General features: G+C 41.5%; 1 protein-coding gene across 4 annotated transcripts in view; it reads right to left on the minus strand.

Annotated features, from left to right (window-relative positions):
• LOC119483889 (beta-1,3-galactosyltransferase 1-like) overlaps positions 1-22,571 on the minus strand; it is a 112,288-nt gene that overhangs the window by 41,636 nt on the left and 48,081 nt on the right. For 2 of the 4 annotated variants that reach the window (XM_037762368.1, XM_037762366.1), the window contains exons 3-4: positions 19,726-19,831; positions 14,628-14,677 (exon numbers count right to left, since the gene is read on the minus strand). The gene's annotated coding sequence lies outside the window, so the exon portion shown is untranslated. The remainder of the gene's footprint in view (positions 1-14,627; positions 14,678-19,725; positions 19,832-22,571) is intronic. The other 2 variants (XM_037762367.1, XM_037762365.1) reach the window with 1 other exon arrangement.

Below are 22,571 nucleotides of genomic sequence, written 5' to 3' on the forward strand. Positions count from 1 at the left end.
GAGGAGGATAGTTTTATTTCCGTGCCTGGTCATTTACATGACCCATTAATCAACAACAAACCTTCTGATGTGTATGTCCACCAGCATCTAATAGCATAATATATTGACCTCATATAAATATGAACAGCTTACACATAACATCCCAAGAGATGACATTGACCTTGACTTTGATGACTACATACCCCTGACACATGATCTAAGAGAGGACAGATGTTTGATCAGGCTGTTCTTATGCACCGTTCATAGCTATACCTACAATAAGTAATGCACTGTAATTCGTATATATCCCACAAAATCAATTTGTACGTAACGTAATAGAGAAGTAGGAAGTACAAAGAGCGACAAACGCCGCCCAGGGAGGAGGTCGGGATGGATGGGTGGGTACAAAAAACACTTTTTTTCCCAGGAGACCGCTGTTTATAACCCGTGTGAAGCCATGAGTCAACGTCGATTTATTTGTCACGTAACTTCCGTACGAAATTTACGCAACTTTTGCAGTTATCTTAACCGAAAAAACACAACTTTTTCCTAAACCTAAGTATTTTTTGACACACAACTTACGTACTTAAGTTACGCCACTTCGGGGATTATTTCAACCCTAACCTAAACCTAAGTAATATTTTTCATGTAACGTCCGTAGTTAAGTTATTCCACTTCTGTAGTTATTTTAACCCAAATCCCAATCTTTTCCTGAACCTAACTAAGTAGTTTTTGTTACGTAACTTCCATACTTAAGTTACGATACTGCCGGAGTTATTTTAACCCAAACCACGATCTTTTCCTAAAGTTAACGTAGTTTTGTTGTCTAACCTAACTTCGTAGTTTTGTTGCCTAAACCTAAGTAATCTTGTTGCCTAAGCCTAAACCTTGTCGATCTACTCCTAAACCTAACTGCGTAGTTTTGTTGCCTAAATCTAACCAATTTGTTTCCTGTGAAGACGAAAGTTTATTTTGAAAAGACTGTATGCATGGAAATACGTGTTGCTGGACATTTGTAAGAAAACGCACGAAAAATTTGAAATAACTTTTGGTAAGACATCATACGAACTGTATGAGAATATGTTGGTTTCCCATATCTCTGAGCATTTTAGGTTTTTCCTATAATACCTCCTGCTTTAACATGATTCTGAAACACGTCAACACACATTGATTGTAAATCATCCTCATTTTCCGACAGCAAAATGTTATTATTGACAAATGACACATATTGACAAAGAAGGATAATTACAATGGCGGCCTTTTTGCTCTCTGGAGATGTACGGCGGGGTAAGCTGACTAACGCCTCATGCGCTGAAGGTCACACGTGCACGCATCGATCACACCCAGGAAAAGTGAGAGGAAGAGCTTGATTGAAGCACATCAGCAACGCTCTTCCTATTGAACTGAAGTGGAGGGAGACGGAACAACAGTGTGCGTCAGAAAGGAAAAGGCAAGTCGAGAACAGAGCGGTATGGGATCCTCCTGTACGCTTTGACGTCGAGCATTCTCCTTGAGCGCGCCGCCAGCGGAGGGTCCCACGGTAACCGAGCAAACAACGATGCTAGATCACTGAGGCAGCCGCCAGGTAGGAGAGTAACCCTGCTTTAAACCAACATGTAGCGCTGGCCACATCCTTAAATTGGCTCTGTACTCTTAAATGTACCGCACACACCCACATGCTGTAAGTCACGCTGCCGGCAGCACACATCACACCTCCACATGCTGAAATACACTACCTTTAACAATTCACAATCCCTCTGATCTCTCTAATCTCTGGATGTACGACATCACTCTTCCTCCTGGTGGATTTATATGAAAGCTGAACGCCACAATAGTGAAATAATAGAGAGGATAAAGTTGGGGGAAAAGTTTTGACAGAGCTCGCTGTTTCACAGTATCAAGAATGTGTCCACCTGCTGCTTTTGGATGTAGCTCAAAACTGATGTTTTGTTCACCGTCTGCACGCTACCTTTTATGAAATGTATTAAAAAATGGTAGCAAATCTCACACCTGCTTGAATAACCAGCAGCGACCATTAACACGTTGTTGATGAGTGCTGTCTCGTTGTTTTTTTCACATTGTGTGCATAAAAGCTGTTAATCGAAAAGCCTCCTAAAGGGAATATCTGCCAACGTTCGTGAGGCCGTTCTCTTTTGCTCACCCTGTCAGGCGGAAACCTTGTGTTTCGAAAATGTCAACTTTTCACAGAAGCAGCCTTGTTTGCAGCCTTGAGCGCCGTGTTCTTTTTGGCTCGGGCCAGTGAAATAGGTTTGAGGAGACCGAAGTTACATAAATTTCTCGAAACAAGGGCACTGTGTGGTATTTAAGTTAAAGTCGCAGCTCTCTCTGCATCTTTTCTTGATTGATTTAATCATGATTTATTGCAAATTTCACATTTTTTATCTGTTCAAAATGTACCTTAAAGGGAGATTTGTCAAGTATTTAATACTCTTATCAACATGAGAGTGGACAAATATGCTGCTTTATGCAAATGTATGTATATATTCAATACTGGAAATCAATTAACAACACAAAACAATGACAGATATTGTCCAGAAACCCTCACAGGTACTGCATTTAGCATAAAATAATATGCTCCAATCATAACATGGCAAACTGCAGCCCAACAGGCAACAACAGCTGTCAGTGTGTCAGTGTGCTGACTTGACTATGACTTGCCCCAAAACAGCATGTGATTATCATAAAGTGGGCATGTCTGTAAAGGGGAGACTCGTGGGTACCCACAGAACCCATATTCATTCACATATCTGGAGGTCAGAGGTCAAGGGACCCCTTTGAAAATAGCAATGACAATCTTTCCTCGCCAAAATTTAGCGTAAGTTTGGAGCGTTATTTAGCCTCCTTCACAACAAGCTAGTATGACATGGTTGGTACCAATGGATTCCTTATATTTTCTGGTTTCATATGATACCAGTATCGTCACTCTAGCTTTAAAACTGAGCCCGCTACTATATTCGGCATATCGCAAAATGTTTAAAATCGCAATAAGATTGTATTCTGACTTAAGTATCGTGATAATATTCTATCGTAGGGCCTCTGGTGACTCCCACTCCTTATATATAGCTTAAAATATATATAAATATCATGAGAATATGATGCCTTGACTCTCTTCGTGCGTTCACTGTACTTCCGTTGAGGTGAATGAGCACGGCAAGGTGAGAAAAACATCGCCGTCCTTCCTCCTCCTCCTTCTTCGCTAACTTCTCTCTGGGCTCTCAGTCCGTCCTGGCAGCCGAGGCTCCAGAGTCCCTTTTGTCATTTCCACTTCAATTACAGCCGCCTTTGCGACGGTAGCCCCCCATACCCTCACCCCACAGCACTGCACATTTTCAGGTGTCCCTTGAAAGACGGACCTCTTCGCCCGTTCAGTTTGCGGAGTGATCAAACAGTCACAAGCGCTTTGATAATCTCTCGCTCCCAGGCACTGCCGCCATCTTCCCGGGACGAGCGGTGAGTAATGAGAGTGGGGGTCTGAGCCAGGCCGTTTTGGCGGCGTAATCCCTTTCATAATACCCTTCATTGGTGGGCCAGGGGTCATAAATAAACAACAGAGAATGGCGGCGGCGGCGGCGTCACAGACGGCTGGGAGGCAGCGTCAAAGGAGGGCGGTGGAGGAGGTGCCGGGGGGGTTACGCCGCTGACGGCTGCGAGGGTCACACGGTGCCGCGGTGTGACTAGCTGCACACACTTATTATGCTGGAGGTGTGACGGGGCGGCGAGGAAGAGGAGGAGAGGAGGGAGCGCTGAATGGCAGAGCTGTCTGGGGGTTATGTTGACTGCTGGACCTTGTGATGATAGGGAGCTCCCGTGGGGAGATGGGGACCTAGAAAACAGCGTCCCTTCTGCAGATGTATACCCTTTGTGTGTGTGTGTGTGTGTGTGCGCATGACTGCATGTGCATGTGAGGGGTGTGTTTGTGCATGTCCCGGTGTTGGTCCGCCGGCTGCAGGGCGTTTCACGGCGACCGGCTAGGTGCGCATTTGCAAATCGCTGCAAGGTCAGAGCGGGCCTCGTTGCTCAGTGTCAAAATGGAGGACAGGAAGGAGGTGTGTGGGGGGGGGTGGGGGAGAGTCATCATTGTCTCTGTGGGGGGGCCCCCGGGGACCTGAGTCCTTGTTGAGTCCTTGAACTCCCCTCTTCTCTGCCGGCTCACAAACAGAAAATAAACGGCTGGCTTTCTAGAAACACAGAGGAGGAGGACCTGGTGGTTTCATGAATAACATGTTCGGTGGTCTTGTGCTACAACAGGTTGAGCTATTGTTCAACGGGCAAATGTAACGGTGACAAGACAATAGAATTCTCGGGTGAATTAAGCACCTATCCATTTATAAAGTGCTAGTTATCTCAGGCAGTCACAATGGATCAGCCCAACAGCTATCTAAGTCCTTCATCCTCCAGAATCATACAAATCCAACCAGTTCTTACTCCCAACTCGTCAAATACCGACACTTGGTCACTTGGTGTCTGATACCGACACAACGAGGCACCCTTTAGCGTCTCATACGCATCGGGCCTTCAACCAAATCTAATGTAAACCCATCTGTGTCATTATTAGACTCTCAGAGCAACTGACGTAGCATAAAGAGCCAGAAAGTCCGCACAGGATGGGTGGGAGGGGCGGTTCGGTGGGTCCAACAAACACAGGACCTTCACCCATGAGACCTCGGTTCATGTCCAGTGTGAAACGTCAACAATTTCTTATTTTATAGTAATTTTGTTACGTATCTTACACACCTTATTAACACCAGTTACGTAACAAACGTAGGTATTTCACGTAACAAATGTAGTTATTTTAACCCAAACCCCGATCTTCTTTCTAACGTTCTTGTTTGGCGATAAGCTGCGATAAGTTGTTTGGCGTCTTGAGATAACTTCTGTTATGATTTGAAGCTATATAAATATAAATTGAATTGAATAAGCAGTAGCTGAACTTATTACACGGCTGTGTTGAATACTCGATTGTTATTGGTCAATCACGGCGTTCTGCGGTCTGTACTTTCTGTATAACAGACCGTTGTTTTGTGTAACAGACCGTTGCTATGGGCGCAGCTCTGATGTCGGACTCTGGCGGACCATTTTTGTGTCAAAATATTGATTTCTTAAGTAAGTAGCCTTGTCATAAGCAGGATAATGTACAGCTGTTGGGTCTCTAAATTATAGAATACAGTCTAGACCTGCGTCTCGAGATAAATTCTGGTATGATTTGACGCTATATAAAAATTAATTGACTGGCTAAAAACGAGCCAAGGTTCACATCCAGCCATATATGGACCAGAGCTGTGCTGACACGTATCCGCTTATTTGTAGATATTTTTCATATCAATTTAACAAGAGCTAAAACGATTAAATCGAAAGAAAATTAATCGGCAACTATTATGATAACTGATTAATCGTTCAAGATGATGATGATCTGTAAAGGAATCCATGATCAGAGTATATTTCCTGCTGGTTTTTCCTCCTTTCTTGTGTCGATCTATTTACAGTTTGCACTGAAATTACCTCGAGTGTCACTTCAACTAACAGCGTGCGGGCCCGTGCCCACCGCAGCCCACAGCTGTGCCCCTTTAAACTGAAATTAGCCCTAGAATTACTTTTACATAACATACCACCGACACAAAGTACTTAGTATGCTACGCGGCCCACTTTGAGCCACCAGAGACGGCTGCAAAAGCCGCCTGCACTCCCACGGATTGCTGTGGAGAGTAAGCATGTGTGGCAGAGTGCTTACGTCCAGAGAAATACTTTTGGGCAGAACTTTTGAGAGTTTAGGTTTGTCTTTGAGGTAGCAAAAAAACTGAAATGTTCCGGAAATGTAACAGCGAATGTCGACATGTTTACCAAGACGGAGCGGTGAAAGTGAAACTGGTGGGATAAGGACGAGGAGACAAACACTCAATCTGCTATACCTTTCCTCCTTTGTCATTCTCTTTATCTCCTACCTCATTTTCACTGCGCTTTCTTTCTCGCTCCGCTCTATTCTCTTGCTTCCTTTTTATTTTCTCTCTCTAAAAAAACACGGGGAAAAATGAAAAACGACCTAGTTGATAACGGGGGACATGATAAATGGCCGTTGAAAAATCCTGCCTTTTGAACCTGGTTCTAATTTTATGCGGCATCAAAACACTATTGTGCCAAAGTCCAAGCCCCCACCTGGAAGTAAAGGCACTGCAGTACATAAAAGCCCCCTTATGAAGTGTGCTGTCAGTGTGCGGAGGGAGGGTCTATTCATCTACAGAGTTTAGCTTTATCAAAGTCACGCATGGTTAAGAGTACGCGATTGCTCATTGAAAACACAAAAGAGTAAAGGATTTGGGTAAGGAGAAAGCCTCGCGGTCCCCACGCCACGGTTCATTCTAACATCAAACAGCCCTGTTCAAAGAGATAGTGGGCTGCGTATGTGGAAACACCTCCAGGAAATGGAAAGTGTAGGGGAGAAGCGGGGGGTAAATGGTCAAAGCAGAACTGGGCAAAGGAAGGATTACGATGCAAAGAGAATGAAAAAATGCGTCGGCTGTTCGCTGAAGGTGTCTCTCTCTTTGCAACGTTTTCAATCACTTTCACCTTGATACGTCGCCATCGACGGTCAACCTCAGATGTCATCGATCAAACTCCATCAGCACTCAAAGGAAGACCAAAGGGGCTTTAAAATCAAAACGGGGTTATTCTTTTGGGAGATCAGATTATTAAAAACAATGACGCCAGCAGGATTGTATTCCATAATATGCAAAACTCGGATTACAGCACGCATTTCAAAGACCAGCCAACAGGCCTGAAAAACAACAGCCAGCTCAAAAAATAGGCTACAATATAGGCAGAAGCACCTTACTTTAGGATCTTGGGCTACAGACGTTTTGGAGGCCCTTCCCTCCCTTCACAATATATCATGGCAACATTAATTCAGCACCCCTCGTCAATGGACAGCCACAAATAGTAAATAAAGTGCCCTCATAATCAGTAAACACAATATGAAACTCATAAATATAAGGCAATACGTCAACAGTAAGTCAAGACGAAGCTACGTGATCATTCTTTGTGTTAAAACATTGTATGTCTGCACAGTTGCAGATAAATATTAGGCTACACTAATATTATTAGTATCAAACACATTTCTGACTTGTGTTATCCAAACATTTCTAAAAACTCCAGAGCGCTGTTGAGTCCAAAAGTCAATATGTATTGAAAAAAGATAGATGTTTTCATTTCTAAAACTCACAACGTTTTAATCTAACAAAATATTCTGTTTCAATCCATATTTGTTGGCGTTTAGCCATTCAAAAACTACAGTTTCACTGCCAGCCTTTGAATTAATGCGTCATTACGCGTAAAAATGTTTCTGACTCATGTGATCCAAACATTTCCAATTACTCCACAGCGTTATAAAGTCCAAAAGTCAAAATGTATTGAAAAAATATATATGTCATAATTTCCAAAATTCACAGCGTTTTTATCTAACAAAATATTCTGCTTCAATCCATATTTGTTGGCATTTAGCCTTTCAAAAACAACACTTTCACTCCTAGCTCGTGCATTAAGACGCTATTGTGTGTAGGATTGTTTCCGACTTGTGTGATCCAAACATTTCATATAACTCCAGAGCTCTGTCAAGTCCAAAAGTACACCAATCACCGGCCTTCAAATGTACAGTATTTGCATCTAACGGCTTGAAAAATGCATCTCAAGTACATTAAGTAAAACATAATCCAAAAACAACATCTGCTGATTGGCTACATTTATTTTTAATATTATTTTAGCTTCATTTAATGAAATTTTATTTATTTATCGAGTCATTTTTTTAATTTATTGATTTATTTTTTGATTTTGGCATGTTCTGTCCTCCATATTCTAAAGGAAAATGTGTTTAAAGTTGTTCCAAACTGCCACAAAGAGTACCTGTTAATACCACATAGAATGTTATTGAATACCTGTTTCATGGTCATACCGAGTATGAAGGTATGATGGAAATCCAGTGGACACAAGAAGCCCAGAATCAGATACATTTTATAACTAACGTTACCTACAGCAGGCAAGAGAAAATAGGAAGGCTTTAGTGAATCAAATGCCAGACTTCTTCTAGTTGGATAAGTGTGTGGGGAGGGGGTTTCACACGCTGTTCGACTATTCAAAAAGCACTTCAGTTGACTGATGCCTCTATAGGCTCAGGGGTTGAGGAAGACAAGCAAACAAAACCTCTATTTTATCCTGTTGGTTGGTGCTCAAGTTCGAGCACAACTGTGATGTTCCAACAAAGCAGAAGTGGTTAAACCGGCAGGCAGCTCATGCCCGTGACTGACTGCTTATGGACTCCTCGCAAGGATGTGTCAGCCAAAAACTTTAAATTAGCAGCAAAGTGAAATACAACGCAGACAGGGGGGATTCACTCCAGCGGTTTCAAAACAGAAGCAGCTCGCGACCTTCACTTTAAATGAAACCTTCATTTGTCAAGAGATGCTCTGACTGGCAGAGCTCTCTGCTCAAGTGGTTACGCACTAAATAACAAAACAGTACCAAACACTGCACTGCTCTGTGCAGCGCCGCATTGTGCAAGATTCAAAAGCCAGTGTGAATGCTGTTTGCTGCTTCTTTCACAGATTTTTGACCATGGGGAGTCTGAAGGCCTGTCCAAGTCCACTTCACAGTGCAGGCTTTGTGGTACAAGGTTAAACATTGCAGCAATACAACCTATGAATTCAGGTAGATATGGCCTCCATACAGCTAGGTTAAGTACACATTCATTGATATTTGTGCAGACTGCTTTTGATTGGTTTAATTTACTTGAGATGATTGTAATTTAATGGACAAGGCCGAAAAGCAGAGACTCGCGTCACCAGAGTCTTCCACAAGCTGCTCGCTTGTGGCAGCTGTTAGTGCTAACAATAACCATGTTCGTTGCAGTTTACATCCACGTCGGTACAAAATGTTTTAAATTTATGTGAAATTGTCAAAATTAGCATGAATCCTTGAGTTCTTGTTCTGTGAGGTCACAGTGACCTTTGAACACCAAATTCTAATCAGTTTGTCCAAGTGAGACTTTTGTGCAAAATTTGAAGAAATTCCCTCCAGGCGTTCTTGAGATATCACGTTCACAAGAATGTCCGTCCATCTGTCCAACCCAAAAACATAATCCTCTGGCTGTTGTCGGCGCGGAGGCATTAAAGGTGAGGGAATTTCCATTTCAATTAGACTTTACCTGATAATGCTTACATCAACTAAGGGCATAACTGCATATAATCAGACTATAATGTGTACATGGGTGTTTTCCTTAATGACTTATTGATGGAAATGTATTAATGCAGCGAGCGTACAGTGAGGTCAACCTGGGTGTTTAGCTATCAGTGCTGTCCTGACACAGCAACCTCCACCCGTCAACAACTCAAATGAAACCTTAATTTGCATTTACGACCTGACCCCGGCGCAATCTTAAACCACCCTCGACCCCAGATATGATTTGAAACCTTGTACGTCAGCAGAGAGCGGTCCTGTGGGGAGGCTGGAATTAACCCCCCTTTCCATTGTACGGAGCAATTATTTGAACCCAGGCGCACGTTATAAACCAACTCAGCCAAGGGAAAAACCTGCGAGGTGCATCCACAGTCCTCTGGCTTCTGTTTTTCAGAGATGTTATTGTTCGAATCGGGTGCCTCTCGCTGCTCGGCAATTGAAACCCCACCATGGTTTCATTTAATCTGACAAGTATAATCTTGTGAGATTGCCCTTTCCCGCTGTGATGTTTTGGAAAGCTTATAAAAGACTCACTTCATTGATCCGAAGACACTTTAAGAGGCCTCATTGTTGTTCCCATGCCATAATCGCAAATAGAGCCTTTTGAAATGGAATAATGCCAAACAATGCCAGTCAGCGAGTGAGTCAACCGTGCAATAAAGGCTTAATAGTTTTATCATTGCTTTCCAAATTGTGCAGTCCATCTGTGTGAGTGTGTTGCTGTCTTCCTGTCTGTAAATCTGCCAGCGGTTCAAGCACAGCTCGTTTAATGTAACCACAGAAGCTGCCATTGATCGGAATATTTCACCGGGAAAATACGATAAACTCGTCCATCTTTGGGGATAAATTGCGATTTTCATTGACAATCAAATAGAGTCTGAGGGATCCTTCCCAACTCATCAAGTCCTTTACCTCCTACTGCACCAAAATGGATTCCCCCCTGAGGCAAACATTCAAGGTTTATGTTCCTAATGACCCGCAATGATTCAACCGTGATTGATCGACTAATGACTTACAACCAGCGCGCCGACGTTAATCTCCGAGGCGTCTTCCCGACTGTATTAAGCATTGTGTGCCCTGATATCTCACTATATGATCAAATAACTCACTGCCATTGGCCCGGGCCGATACCTCACCGTGGTTGGCCGCCGTTGGCGCTGAACAAACTGTTTATTCGGGGGGCGCCCACTCGCCGCAAGGGCACCCGGGGAAGATGTATGAGTCGTCGGCGTAATGTATTCATAGGGAGATTGAGAAATTGGTCTTGAGACGTGATAAAGTGCCCGCTGCGGTGTCTTTGATAAATGATGATGAAGCTATGCAAATAGCAGCTGGATCTCCGGCGTGTACGGTTCAATTAGCACGTCGCTCTGGTTGTAGACTGGGTGAGCAATGAATCCATCTATTATTGAAATTCATGCTAGTTTGATATTCAACATTATGATGAAATCAGAAGTAATATCTTGAGTTTGGTGCAGATATAAACAAGAGCAAATTCTGATGGTAAGATTATTCTAAGGGTGCTTTCATGAGCCGTAGTCCGTTTGGCTAGTCCGAATCAGAGGGAAATTCATACTTTTGGTTCGTTTTCAACTTAGTCTGGTTTGATTTCACAATGCACAAGTTAAAGCGCACCAAATTTTAAAAGTAAGTTTGGAGCGTTATTTAGCCTCCTTTTCGACAAGCTACTATGACATGGTTGGTACCAATGGATTCCTTTGGTTTTTTAGTTTCATATGATTCCAGTGCCTTCAATGTAGCTTTAAAACTGAGCCCGCTACAACTTAAAAGTGCAAGTTGCGTAAATGTGTTAAAGAAATTAGTGCCATTAAAACAAATTTGCGTTAACCTGTTATTATCACATTCAGTTTAACAGCCCTAAAATACATAAAAAATACATTTTTATATCATTTTGATAATATATATATCGTCATTTTGCCCAGCCCTAGTTCTTACCTTCACAATAAAAGCCCTACATATATATTATTTGCAGGTATTTTGCATTTTCGTGCCATTTATTTGTCACGGCCCCGGTGTGTAAAGGACCTAAAATCAACACTTTACACATAGGACCCTTGTTAAGACACCGATTTACAAGCCAAGCAGCAAGACAAAGACACTCATATTGTTTTACCCAGTGGGAAGATGCTTCATAAAGGAAGTTAGATTATGTTAGCACATTACACTCTTATATCTGGATCTGTGTCAGAGCGCTGCTGCGGTATATTAACTATAATTCATTAAAGTGTCTTTCTATTTCACTAAGCGAATGAGAGAAAAAAGAAATCAAACCCTCCGACTTGTCGGGAAAAATTATCTCAAGGGTTGATTGAATATTTAAAAAGAGGGAGTTTTATGAATGAAAAGACGTGATAAAGTGCCGCTTTTAACTATTTGTACTCAGACGATTCGCAGTAACTCCCAGAGTCCTGATGTGGGGATTAGGGGGAGCAGTTCAAAGAAGGCTGAATTGCCTCATAGATACCGGCTGCTCTTCCCTGAGGCCCATCAATACATTCACTCCTTTTCACTAAATATTTCACCGCGAGGTTATGCAGGTCTCACCCCATGCGTTCAGACTTCACATTCATGTTACACAGTGTGACTTGTGTGTAGCAGAAACCTCCGCCACCTCTTTGTAGTATGTGATTAGATGCCACAGCAAAAACATTAGTATGATCCACTGGTACCTTCCATAAATTTTAGTTCAATTCAGGGCTGTCAAAGTTAACGCGATAATAACGCATATACTATAATATATATACTTTTTCGAACTGTTCTTCTTGTCCTGAGTACTTTCACATAGAACGTGAATATAACGCGGCGAAAAAGCGACAAAAAAAGCGATTAATTAGCGATTAATCGTGATTAACTATGGAAAAACATGCGATATTTCATATATTAATCGATTGACATCGATTGTTACTGCTACGGAATATCATCTCCCATTAATGGGTTTAGAAACTGGTATTTCAGTGTGATTACTGCTTTGAATATCATAATACAGCTGGAAAAACAATTCAAAATGACATCATATTACAATGCTCTTCAAGGCTAGAAAATGCTAATTATATGCAGATTTGTAGTATGATTCATGCATTAATTTGGCATGCTGAGGTGTGATTAGGTGAGTGGGAGCAAGCAGCAGTCACTAATGCTCCTCAAAGGCTAAAAACAGCATGGTGAGGGGAAGCGAGAGCCGGCAATTTCCTTCATTTCATCAGTGTGAGAGATGACCTTTTCACGGAGTCCCTGCCTGTGGCGCTAAGGATGCGCTCGAATGAGGGGGATCTGAACTTTAGCTCGCATGGAGCATCTGACATATGTATGCTAACTGTTTGTGTCTCTGCGGGCCGGCGCCGACGCTGGCAGGGCGCTGAGAAAGGGAAGACACAGAGGGAAGAAAGAGCAGGCAGCTCTTAATGTCTTATTTAAAAGATACATTATCCAGATTTTGTTTCAATGCCCAGGAGCAGCCCCGAACTGAAAAAATGTCCTCCCACCTCTGGAGGAAGACAGCGTGGCATTTGTGGCCAGTGTTGCGTGGGTCACCGAAACCATGTCCCACCATGTTCAAACATGGAGATCACTTTACTCGACATGATACGCCTACTCAGCCTGTGAAAACAGTTGTATAATTTCTTCTGTGGCCCTGGAGGAGCTTTGACAAGTCGGAGAAAACAACCCTGATGACATCACTGTGATGTCATCTCAGCTTTGGCTGGGAGACAAAACATTTTTATCATAAAGCCTGCATCACAAACTGGGGGCAAGGGGTTTGAAAGGCGTGGGCGTTTACCAGGCAGGGGATCAAAGATACTATTGAGTTGCATTATGGGAAATGTAGGATCCAACATTTTTGGAGCTTGGCCTATGATAGGGACTAAAAGTCAGAATATTTCAGCCTCTGTTGCATCAATCTTTTTCAGCTGTAGCACCATGTCATTTCCGTATCTAAAAGAATCTTATCTTATCAAATTTACCAACTGTGACTCTGCACTTCCTTGGGTCCCCAGTAATACACCCACCAAGTGTGATGTAAATTGGATGAACTGTTCTCGAGATATACGAAGGACAAACACACATATAAAGATTCAGAAAGAGATTCCTAGCTTTATAGTTAAATGATGCTGCTACAGCGCCACCTATTGGCCAAATGGCACCAAATTTGTCATGGTCAATCACATATCATATCGTCACAGGTCCACCAAATGCGATTCCAATATCACAAAGCGTTCAAGAGATATATTATTTTTTGTAATATAAGCCCTGCCTACAGAATTTGAGCTAACTTTGAGGGCCAGCTTTAGAAAAACTGTATGGAACAATAACAATCTGAAAAAGCAACTTTTTCCAGATTGGTCTAGAGATGTTCTGTACCAAATTTGGTGGCAATTGCTCAAAATTTGTTGGAGAAGTAGAAAACAAAACACATTTGGACACAATCCAAAAGTCACAGTCCAAAACATAAAGTTTGCCGTTACAGCGCCACCATCTGGCCAAATTGCACCACCAAAGACACAAAATTGTAAATCACTGTACTCTATAACACTGATCATGTTCACATTAGAGGTTGTGAATGCCTCTGAAACAAGACGTGGAAAACATGAAAGTATGGTCGACCCAAGCAACACTAACAGCTGCATAATGCACCATCAATCAACATAGCAGCCACGGTCATAAGGAGTAGCAGTACACTTCATTTTCCCTCCACTTTACAATTCAAATTCTCCATCTTGCCTCGAAAAACACGCTCCTAGTGATCACAAGTCTGCTCAGGTTTTAGAAATATTGACACACAGGCCCACCGCGATACAATACAATTACATTAACATTGAGTAAAATAGGGTTAGAAAAGGTTTTGTTCATCCATGGCATAAACATCATTAACATTCAGCCGAGTTATCACAATCGAAAGCAAATGCAAAAAACAATCCTTGATCAAGACCTCCGTTTTGACATTTGATAGATTACACTGACGGCGTCACAACAATCAGATTTGTTTTTTAATAGTCTGTGATAACACCAGACACGGACTAGAAAAGCCCATTTGTTGTGTTGCTGGATAGCAGCGTGGGGAGACGGCGCAGACTGCATTTTCTCTTCAATTTAGTAATTCCCTTTGATGACTAAGGGAACCCAGGAGACTTAAATGCATGCAAGGGTGACAAAGCCGCCGCTTCATTAAGCAGCGAGATTGAAGCAGTGAACCTCAGAGGCAACAATAACTTTTATTCAAGGCTTTTGTTTCAGTTCTCCAGCTCCTCTGGCTTTTTTTTTCTCCCTCCAGCACTGTGAAATACAGGACTACCTATTATGAGAGGCCTTTTAAAACCAGATATGGGCTACATCCCTGACTGAGCAGCGCTCTGACAAACGGACAGGAAGCGGAGGTCAGTGTAGCATACCTGACACAGCTGGCTCTCGTCCAAGGCAATATAGGCTCTTCATAGCATCTCTGTAAGAAAAAAAGGGAGAAAAAAAAAAGACAGAGCCGGGTCAGCATATGAGACTTCTAGAAAGAGAGGATATTGGAAAAGGAAAAGAGATTAGACGATGCTGTGAGGATGCAGGAAGTATGTGTGGCTTTAAAGCGGAAATGAAACGTTCAACCAAGTTAAGCTGGTATACTAAATGGATTTCCACTAGCTAGCAGAAGCTACCGGAAAGTTACATAAACAAATAGTGCCTTGAATGAAACTCGTGAGCTTGTGTTTACAACATAGGAAGTCGTGTACACGATATGCTTGGCTTTAAAGTGGTTAAGTCGTGAGAACACCGCTGCTAAGCAATGGCAATATTACTGTCGGCGTCTAGAAGCTACAGAGGGTAACAATTTAGCAAGTGGGTAACATAATGCAGGAAATGCAACGGTATAATGACAGAGGAAAAAGATGAGGCCGTTGGGAATATCAACATGTTCCTCAGACATATTATAAAATTACAAAGAAAAACAATATATGACTAAAATTACAACATATTAACTTATTATGCACCGAAAACTTCCAAGGCCTCCGCCATTTCTGACAACATCAACAAATTCATCACAATTCGCGAACTCTGAGCTTTCAGAAACTTTCCACTTACGAAGTCGTGAAAACCAAAAGAGGGGGACGTTCTTATGGACTCTTCTGGTGAACGCAGTAAACAAGGCACCAAAACGCCATAACGTTGGCTTCAGAATAAAGTAGTGCTTTCGGCGTTAATAGCGCGGAGAGGACGGGAAAAAGGGAGACAGTCAGCTGGACTGTGCCACTAGCCAGCGCTGCAGTAACTTTACTGATCTCCGTTTCAGCATCAGTTTATGAAATGGACAGTTTTGTCTTCGGTTTTAACATTGTAAAACTCGAATTTACATCCAGGAACAATAGTGTAACTCTGTGTAACTCGCCAAGCCAACCAACCTCGTGACATCACAGGCCAGAGTACTGCAACATGGCGGCGTTCTTGCCACAAAAGATGAAACATATCTTCTTTTTCTTTTAAACGCTGACATTTTTCACATTTGTTATATAATTGTTCATTAGAGTGGAAATCCATTGCGTAAACAAGCTTAACTTGGTTTCATTTCCACTTTAAGGCTTTTCAAATAAACATGTTTTACTGAAGCTCATTGTGAATCTGTAAAAAGCATCTTTTTAACATGAATAAATGAATTCAGTTGAACCCATTCCGTCAGAAAATTAAACAATGAATCAGCATCAAGCGGCAGACACACATATGCTTTCCTTCATGCAAACTGCATAAAGGCTCGACTGAACTCAAACATATCTTGACGCCGACCATGAGGGAAGTTTGAAATGCAATCAGCCGACGGCTCATCAGTATGCTGCAGCCACCGCCGCTATCTAACTATGGCAACAACCAGGCGGAGAAGGTTGGAGGGATCTATCGATGTGTGTTCTTTTATGAGCAGAACTTATCATTCAAGGCTCACTCACGCCCAGAAAAGGTCAAACGGAAAACTCTCATATCAAATTGAGTTTTTCACTTGATTAATAAGCCTTGGTGGCAGATGCTGCCGCGCCGACACGCGCAACCAATTTCAAAACATTCCCAGGTTTTCATTTAACTTGGGGATGGCACTGAACTCAGATAACACACGTCTAATTAATATATTCCAAAAGAAAATTCAATTATCGGATGATGACGTGACTGTTATGTGTCACTATATGTCTGAGAGCTTTGGTAGTAGTAGTGAGAAAGCTGTTTTCCTGTCTAGTAAGAACACTCCCTTATTCACTCATTCATTATATAGTCACTCAGTAGTTTACTCTATATTGAGAAGTAAACTGAGATTTGAATCGTCATTGCATTGTGGGATTGTTAGCAGAACATGTAAACTACTTTTCTCCGTTCTGTGATAGTGAATAGGGAGTGATCTTGGACACAGACTAAGAGTCTACAGTTGGGCTGCAACTAGGCCTGTACCCAATTGTTAGGCTACACTAATATTATTAGTATTATTATATATGTAAAATTAGATTCCAGTGACAGCATATTTCCGAGTTGTGATCCAAAAACTCCAATTACTCCAGAGCGTTGTAAAGCCTAAAAGTTAAATGTATTGAAAAAAGTTTTTATGTAATGGTATATTCTGATTAAATCCATATTTGTTGGAGTTTAGCCTTTCAAAAACAATACTGCAGTCAAAACTGGTTGGCTCTCCTGCTTGCCGCACACAAAGGGAAGCCCGCACCTGTATTAACAGGGTGGTCTAGCAGCAACTTAACCCTAACCCTAACAATAACAACAAATCTATAGACAGGTGGCAAATTGTCATATTTGAGAAGTAAATATTTGGCATTTTTGCTTGAAAATTGAATCACCAGAGGCCCCCCGATACGATATTATCATGATACTTAAGTCTCGATATGATCTTTTTGAACATTTTGCGACGTGCTGAGTATTGCGATAAGATATATTGCGATATTTCGCCTATTTTTATATTTTATGCAGTTTGTCAACATCTGTTTTAGAGATACAATTCATTCATTTCTTGAGGTCAGAGGTCAAGGCACCCCTTTGAAAATGGCCATACCAGTTATTCCTCACCAAAATTTAGCGTAACTTTGGAGCGTTATATTGTGTTCTTCCCGACAAGCTAATATGACATGCTTGATACCAATCAATTCCTTAGGTTCTCATATGATACCAGTATCTTCACTCAGATTGTTGAGAGGTTAATAGTTTATGTAATAAAAGATCAATACTTGACGTCCGTGTATCGATACAATATTGCCACGCAAATATATCCCGATACAATGCTGTGTTGCTTTTTTCCCCCACCCCTACTTCATATGTCTTGTTTTTGTCCAACCAACAAACCAAAACCCCCAAAATATTCAGTTCACAATGATATGAAACACAGCAAATCCTGACATTAGAAAAGCTGGAACCAGAGAATGTTTGGCATTTCTGTTTTAAAAGAAAAAGTCATCCCTACAGCCACGCCGCTAGTAAGCCTAAAAAATACGGATGGAAAGAGAAAATACAAGTATAGCCCATCATGGTGTTACTATCTCCCTGCCATCAAGCTCAAGAGAGTGAGAGGAATCACCACTTCAAGGTCAGGATGGAGCCCTGTCACCGCTCCCGCTAACAGGCAGAGAGCAGTGCTCTCTGGGTAATTGGGAAGAACTTCCCGCCCTCGCACTTGAGTGGCATGTCTCAGGCCGTGGCATGGAGTCTGTTACCCGATCGGAGCTTAGCCACAGCGAGCTGTCAGCTCAGCTCCGGAGTGATCGCAGCCCTCCGTTTACATCGAAATGGCACGTATAATAGCGTACGCACTGATGAGGCCACACACAAACACTGCGGAGGCCACTGATGAGCAATCACTTTGCAAATTGGCTTACTATACAGATGCAGAGAAATACTTATTAGCACATCACAAACATGCTTTGGTGGCCCTGGCTGCTTTACTATAGAAGCTAATTCACATATTTTTTTTTTCTCTCACATGCCTCTGTTCTCCATTAGCATAATTTTTCTGACGCTGGAAAAAGTGGCGCCGTGCGGAATGCATTACGCCCCTCCTGTCACCGTTCTAATCAGCATAATATGAATTATTGCCATCATTACGGCGGGTGGCCGAGAAATAACAATAGGTCTTAATTATTCAACAACGAGGAATAATAAAGGGGAAGCAAATGCACCTTTAGTTTCTGCTGCCAACAATCATTAGCGTTTGTATCTCTCTCCCCTCTGGTGGCAGAACTAGACTCCGTTTATGCGCTGTGGAAATCATTTCTAAGACCGAGGTGAGTGATGAGCTTGTTTTACGCCCTGAATATACTCCTGGTGTTGTTGTGTCTGGGAGAGCTCACTGCGGAAATTACCATAAGAGTCCAATAAGGATGTGCTTTGCAATGTTTTTTGGGGGTTATAATTTCTGGTGTGTAATTGTTATTGTTTGCGTGTGTCATTAAAATGATGATTGGGGGGTTGATTTTGCTTAAGTTCCATTTCAAGTCATCTTTTGGTCCCAGATTTGTTTTTATGTGGATATCATAATGAAAATTTTGCTTGTTAATAAAACAAGTAGTAAAAGTTTGTGTATGTGTGCTTTGTTTTATGTTTGTGACCATATTCTTATTTAATTTATTTCTATTTACTTATTTACTTCATTATATATTCATCTAAATATATATCCTTTTCAACTTTTGTTTTAAATTAAAGACCTGTCTTTTTAATCTGGCTTTTAATTAACCATTGTTTTTTTCCCTGAAGCACATTGGATTGTTTGTTTCTATGGAAGATGCAATATAAATAAATACAGTTGAGTTGAATACGCTGAAGTGAGGTGCTTCGAGCTAAATGCTAACATCAGCATGCTAACCAGTGGGCAACTGCTGCTCTGAAAAGTGAAGCCAATCCTGAAGTGCCTTGTTTTCATCTTAGAACGTTTCTACACTCTGTGGTGTAGCTAAGAAACTCTGATTCATTCTGTAAGAACTGGTCTCTCTACCACTTGCTTTAAAAGGATGGAAAAATATGTAATACATTTTTAGTATTAACTTCAAACATAAATTACACTGGGGTATCATAGTTCCAGGTTGCCGAGGTCAAACTCATTACAGTAGCATTTCCTTGAGATATAAAGTCTTTAGCTGAATCCACAAATCCGCCGGAACTGCAGGGTTCCTCTGATCTTTCAGAACGAGCCGTCAATCAAATTTCAGCCCGACTTAACGGAGACGTGGCGATCAAAGCGGACATGATTCAGAGCTATAAACCGCTGCCCTTCAAAAGAAAATGAAGTAAGAAAATGAGTAATTACTGCTTGGGAGACATGACACAGTAATGATTTCATTGGAGTTTTCATCGATTCCTGTTTCTCTCTATGATCTAATGACTGATCGTCTCTGTCTGGCATTCATTCGTCTTTAACGTCCTATAGATGCTCCAACAATCCTGATTGCTGATCAGTGCTGCTAACCGGAGGGGGGGGATGTCACAATTCAAAGCGCGTCTTTGTGTGGTCTGAAAGCTTGAAACAGATACCGTCAGATCCTGAGATACCCGCCGCGGGCGAATGAGATAATTAACTTTCAGCTTGAAGGCGTCCTTAAGACTTCCTGTCAGCTGCTGTTAGCGTAGTAGACAGAGCCTGCAACGACAAACGGAGGATATGGAAATGACGTTTTTTTGGCTTATTTCAAATTCGCAGGTGATTGAATGATTCACCCTGAGCTCCAGATCAACCCTCACTGCTGTGTATTCAGCGTGCCGTGGGATACCAGATTCAAGGTCATTTCACTCCCCTGCTTGCTGGATTCTGTTCCAGTTGAAATTCTGCCACATATCCAGATCACATGGGGCCTTTGTCACACCAAAGCAATACTCTGTTGCTATAACTACTGCCAGCTTTACACAAATACCTGCTTTCTTCCTTGACAACATCCCTGTAAAGGATTTTAGATCAAGCACACTTCTATAATAATTATTGCAGTCAGAAGGATATGTGTATTATATGACTGGCCACTTTGGTTTGTGCCACTAAGAAAGATCTTTTAGCACAACTGACACAACCTTGCGATAACGGCTTGCATTTCACTTTGCCTAGCTTAAAGGGATAGTTGGGTGTTGTATGACATACTTATCCATAGTCAGTGTATTACCTAAAGTGGATTCAAATATTTAATCTTGATTAATCGCAAAGTAATCCCACATTTAGTATCTGTTCAAAATGTACCTTAAAGGGAGGTTTGTCAAGTATGTAATACTCTTATCAACATGGTAGTGGGCAAATATGCTGCTTTATGCAAAACGCTGTAAAATCCAAAAGTCAAAATATACTGAAAAAAGATAGATGTAGTCACTTCAAAAAATTCATACATTTTTTTTAATCTAACAAAATATTCTGCTTCAATGGATATTTGATGGTGTTTAGCCTTTCAAAAAACAGCATTTTCAACAAATATTAATATGTAAAATGGACAAATGCATTTGCTTTATGCAAATGTATGTATATATTTATTATTGGAAATCAATTAACAAGACAAAACAATGACAAATATTGTCCAGAAACCCTCACAGGTACTGCATTTAGCATATAAAATATGCTCAAATCATAACATGGCATCATATCATGATGAAAAACTCACTTTTTCAGTACTTGTGCACATACATCTGGGTATCTGGAGTGCCTACCAACCCACAAACTGTGAAATAAGACAACCCAGTCATGCAGGCTCATTAGATTATACCGCTCACAGCTTGACAACTACCTTTGTAAAGGTGTATCATATGTTTCTAGCAAGCCAATCAGAGCAGACTGGGCTTTTACAGGTAGGGGTGTTAAAGAGACAGGCATTAAAACGGAGCGTTTCAGACAGAGGGGGAGTACAGGTATATTCAGACAGACAGGAGGAGAAAAATAATGTGTTTTTTGAACATAAAAGCGTGTAAACATGTTCTAGTAAAAACCTTAAATACAAATATGAAGCTGAAAATGAGCATAATAGGTCCTCTTGAACTGCTTTCATATCGGTGCAATATTTTGAGTGGACCTGATGAGAGTCTGGTCTCTATTCAGGCAATCAACGGGCAACAAATGAAACTCCTGATGTGAATAGCCCTCATCATGTTAAGAGTCTGCACCAGGTACTTTAAGAGCATCGTATTATGAATGGTGCATTAAGAAATGAGTGACTTTTTATTTTAATGGAAATGGCCGAGGTCTAATAGGAAGTGTCCTCTATCTTGATAACTCTAATTATGCACCTGGAGCAGACAACACACAGTCCACTTGTGTTATGTTTTTAACAGAACCTTAATTAGTTGACCTTTGCAATGCACGCAGCATTATTAAAGCCCTAATTAAGAGTCCCATTAGAGATGAGATCCTGTCAATTAAGTCCTTAAACACAAAGATTTAGGTCTCTCTAATGGCGACCTCACACCAAACGACTCTTCAAGCGATTTCCCCGACACATTTCCAATGTCGGAATAAAATAATGAGAGTTTTGCTAGAGTTGCGGAGTGCGCCGCTCCCGTGATCTCAATCGTTTAGTGTAAGGTGGTCATAAAACTCCGTCCAGGTTGTCTTAAGTCAGTCTTTGTCTCGTCTTGACGTTCCGATAAAATCAAACAAGTTTATTATTATCGTAAGTTCAATGACGCGAACATTGTCAACATCCAATAGGTGCGCTCTCTCCAGCACCAAACAGGAAGCAGCAAACCGGGGTCTTTGATGTGTCCTTCCATTTATACCACGATAGAGTGGAGAAGGAAAAAAGCTGCAGTGAGTATGCTATATGCTATTGCTAGCTAGCAAACCACTGTCCCAAACGGGTCAGTCTTTAGATGTGAGAGGGTGTCAGGCTTCAAAGTGTCCTTGTGTATGGTAGACATAAGACTCTCATCAGTCTTCATTGAAGGCAAATGTCAGCTCATGACAAGAAAGGCCCACCTGTTATACAGACAGTGGTAGAAAAGACCGTACTGCTGTTGAATCTCAAGGGAATTACATTATTTGAAATTTAATTAAAAGGTTTAAATACAGGGTTTTAGAAACTTTTGACTGACGGTGTATATTCTTTTTCAGTCTAGTCCAGGTATTGTCAATTAGAGAGTCATGTTAAGATGTTAATATCAGTCCTGTACTGCAGGCCTGGCAGAGAAGTGGAAATGTCAGCTTGAAAGGAACATTTTCTCTTCTTTTCCTTATATTCCTGACTGAATACAGTCATGGAACAGAGATTTACACAAGAGACATCCATCCACGCTATTCAGAAAACGCTCACGTTTACATCTCATATCCAGTCGACGGTAAAGTAATCCGTTCCTCTTAGCTGTTGATGCATAGTAAATCAAGAAAATGTGTATGAAACTACAGTATGTCCTCC

This window comes from Sebastes umbrosus, chromosome 24 (genome assembly GCF_015220745.1).
Source record: "Sebastes umbrosus isolate fSebUmb1 chromosome 24, fSebUmb1.pri, whole genome shotgun sequence".
Taxonomy (NCBI): Eukaryota; Metazoa; Chordata; class Actinopteri; order Perciformes; family Sebastidae; genus Sebastes; species Sebastes umbrosus.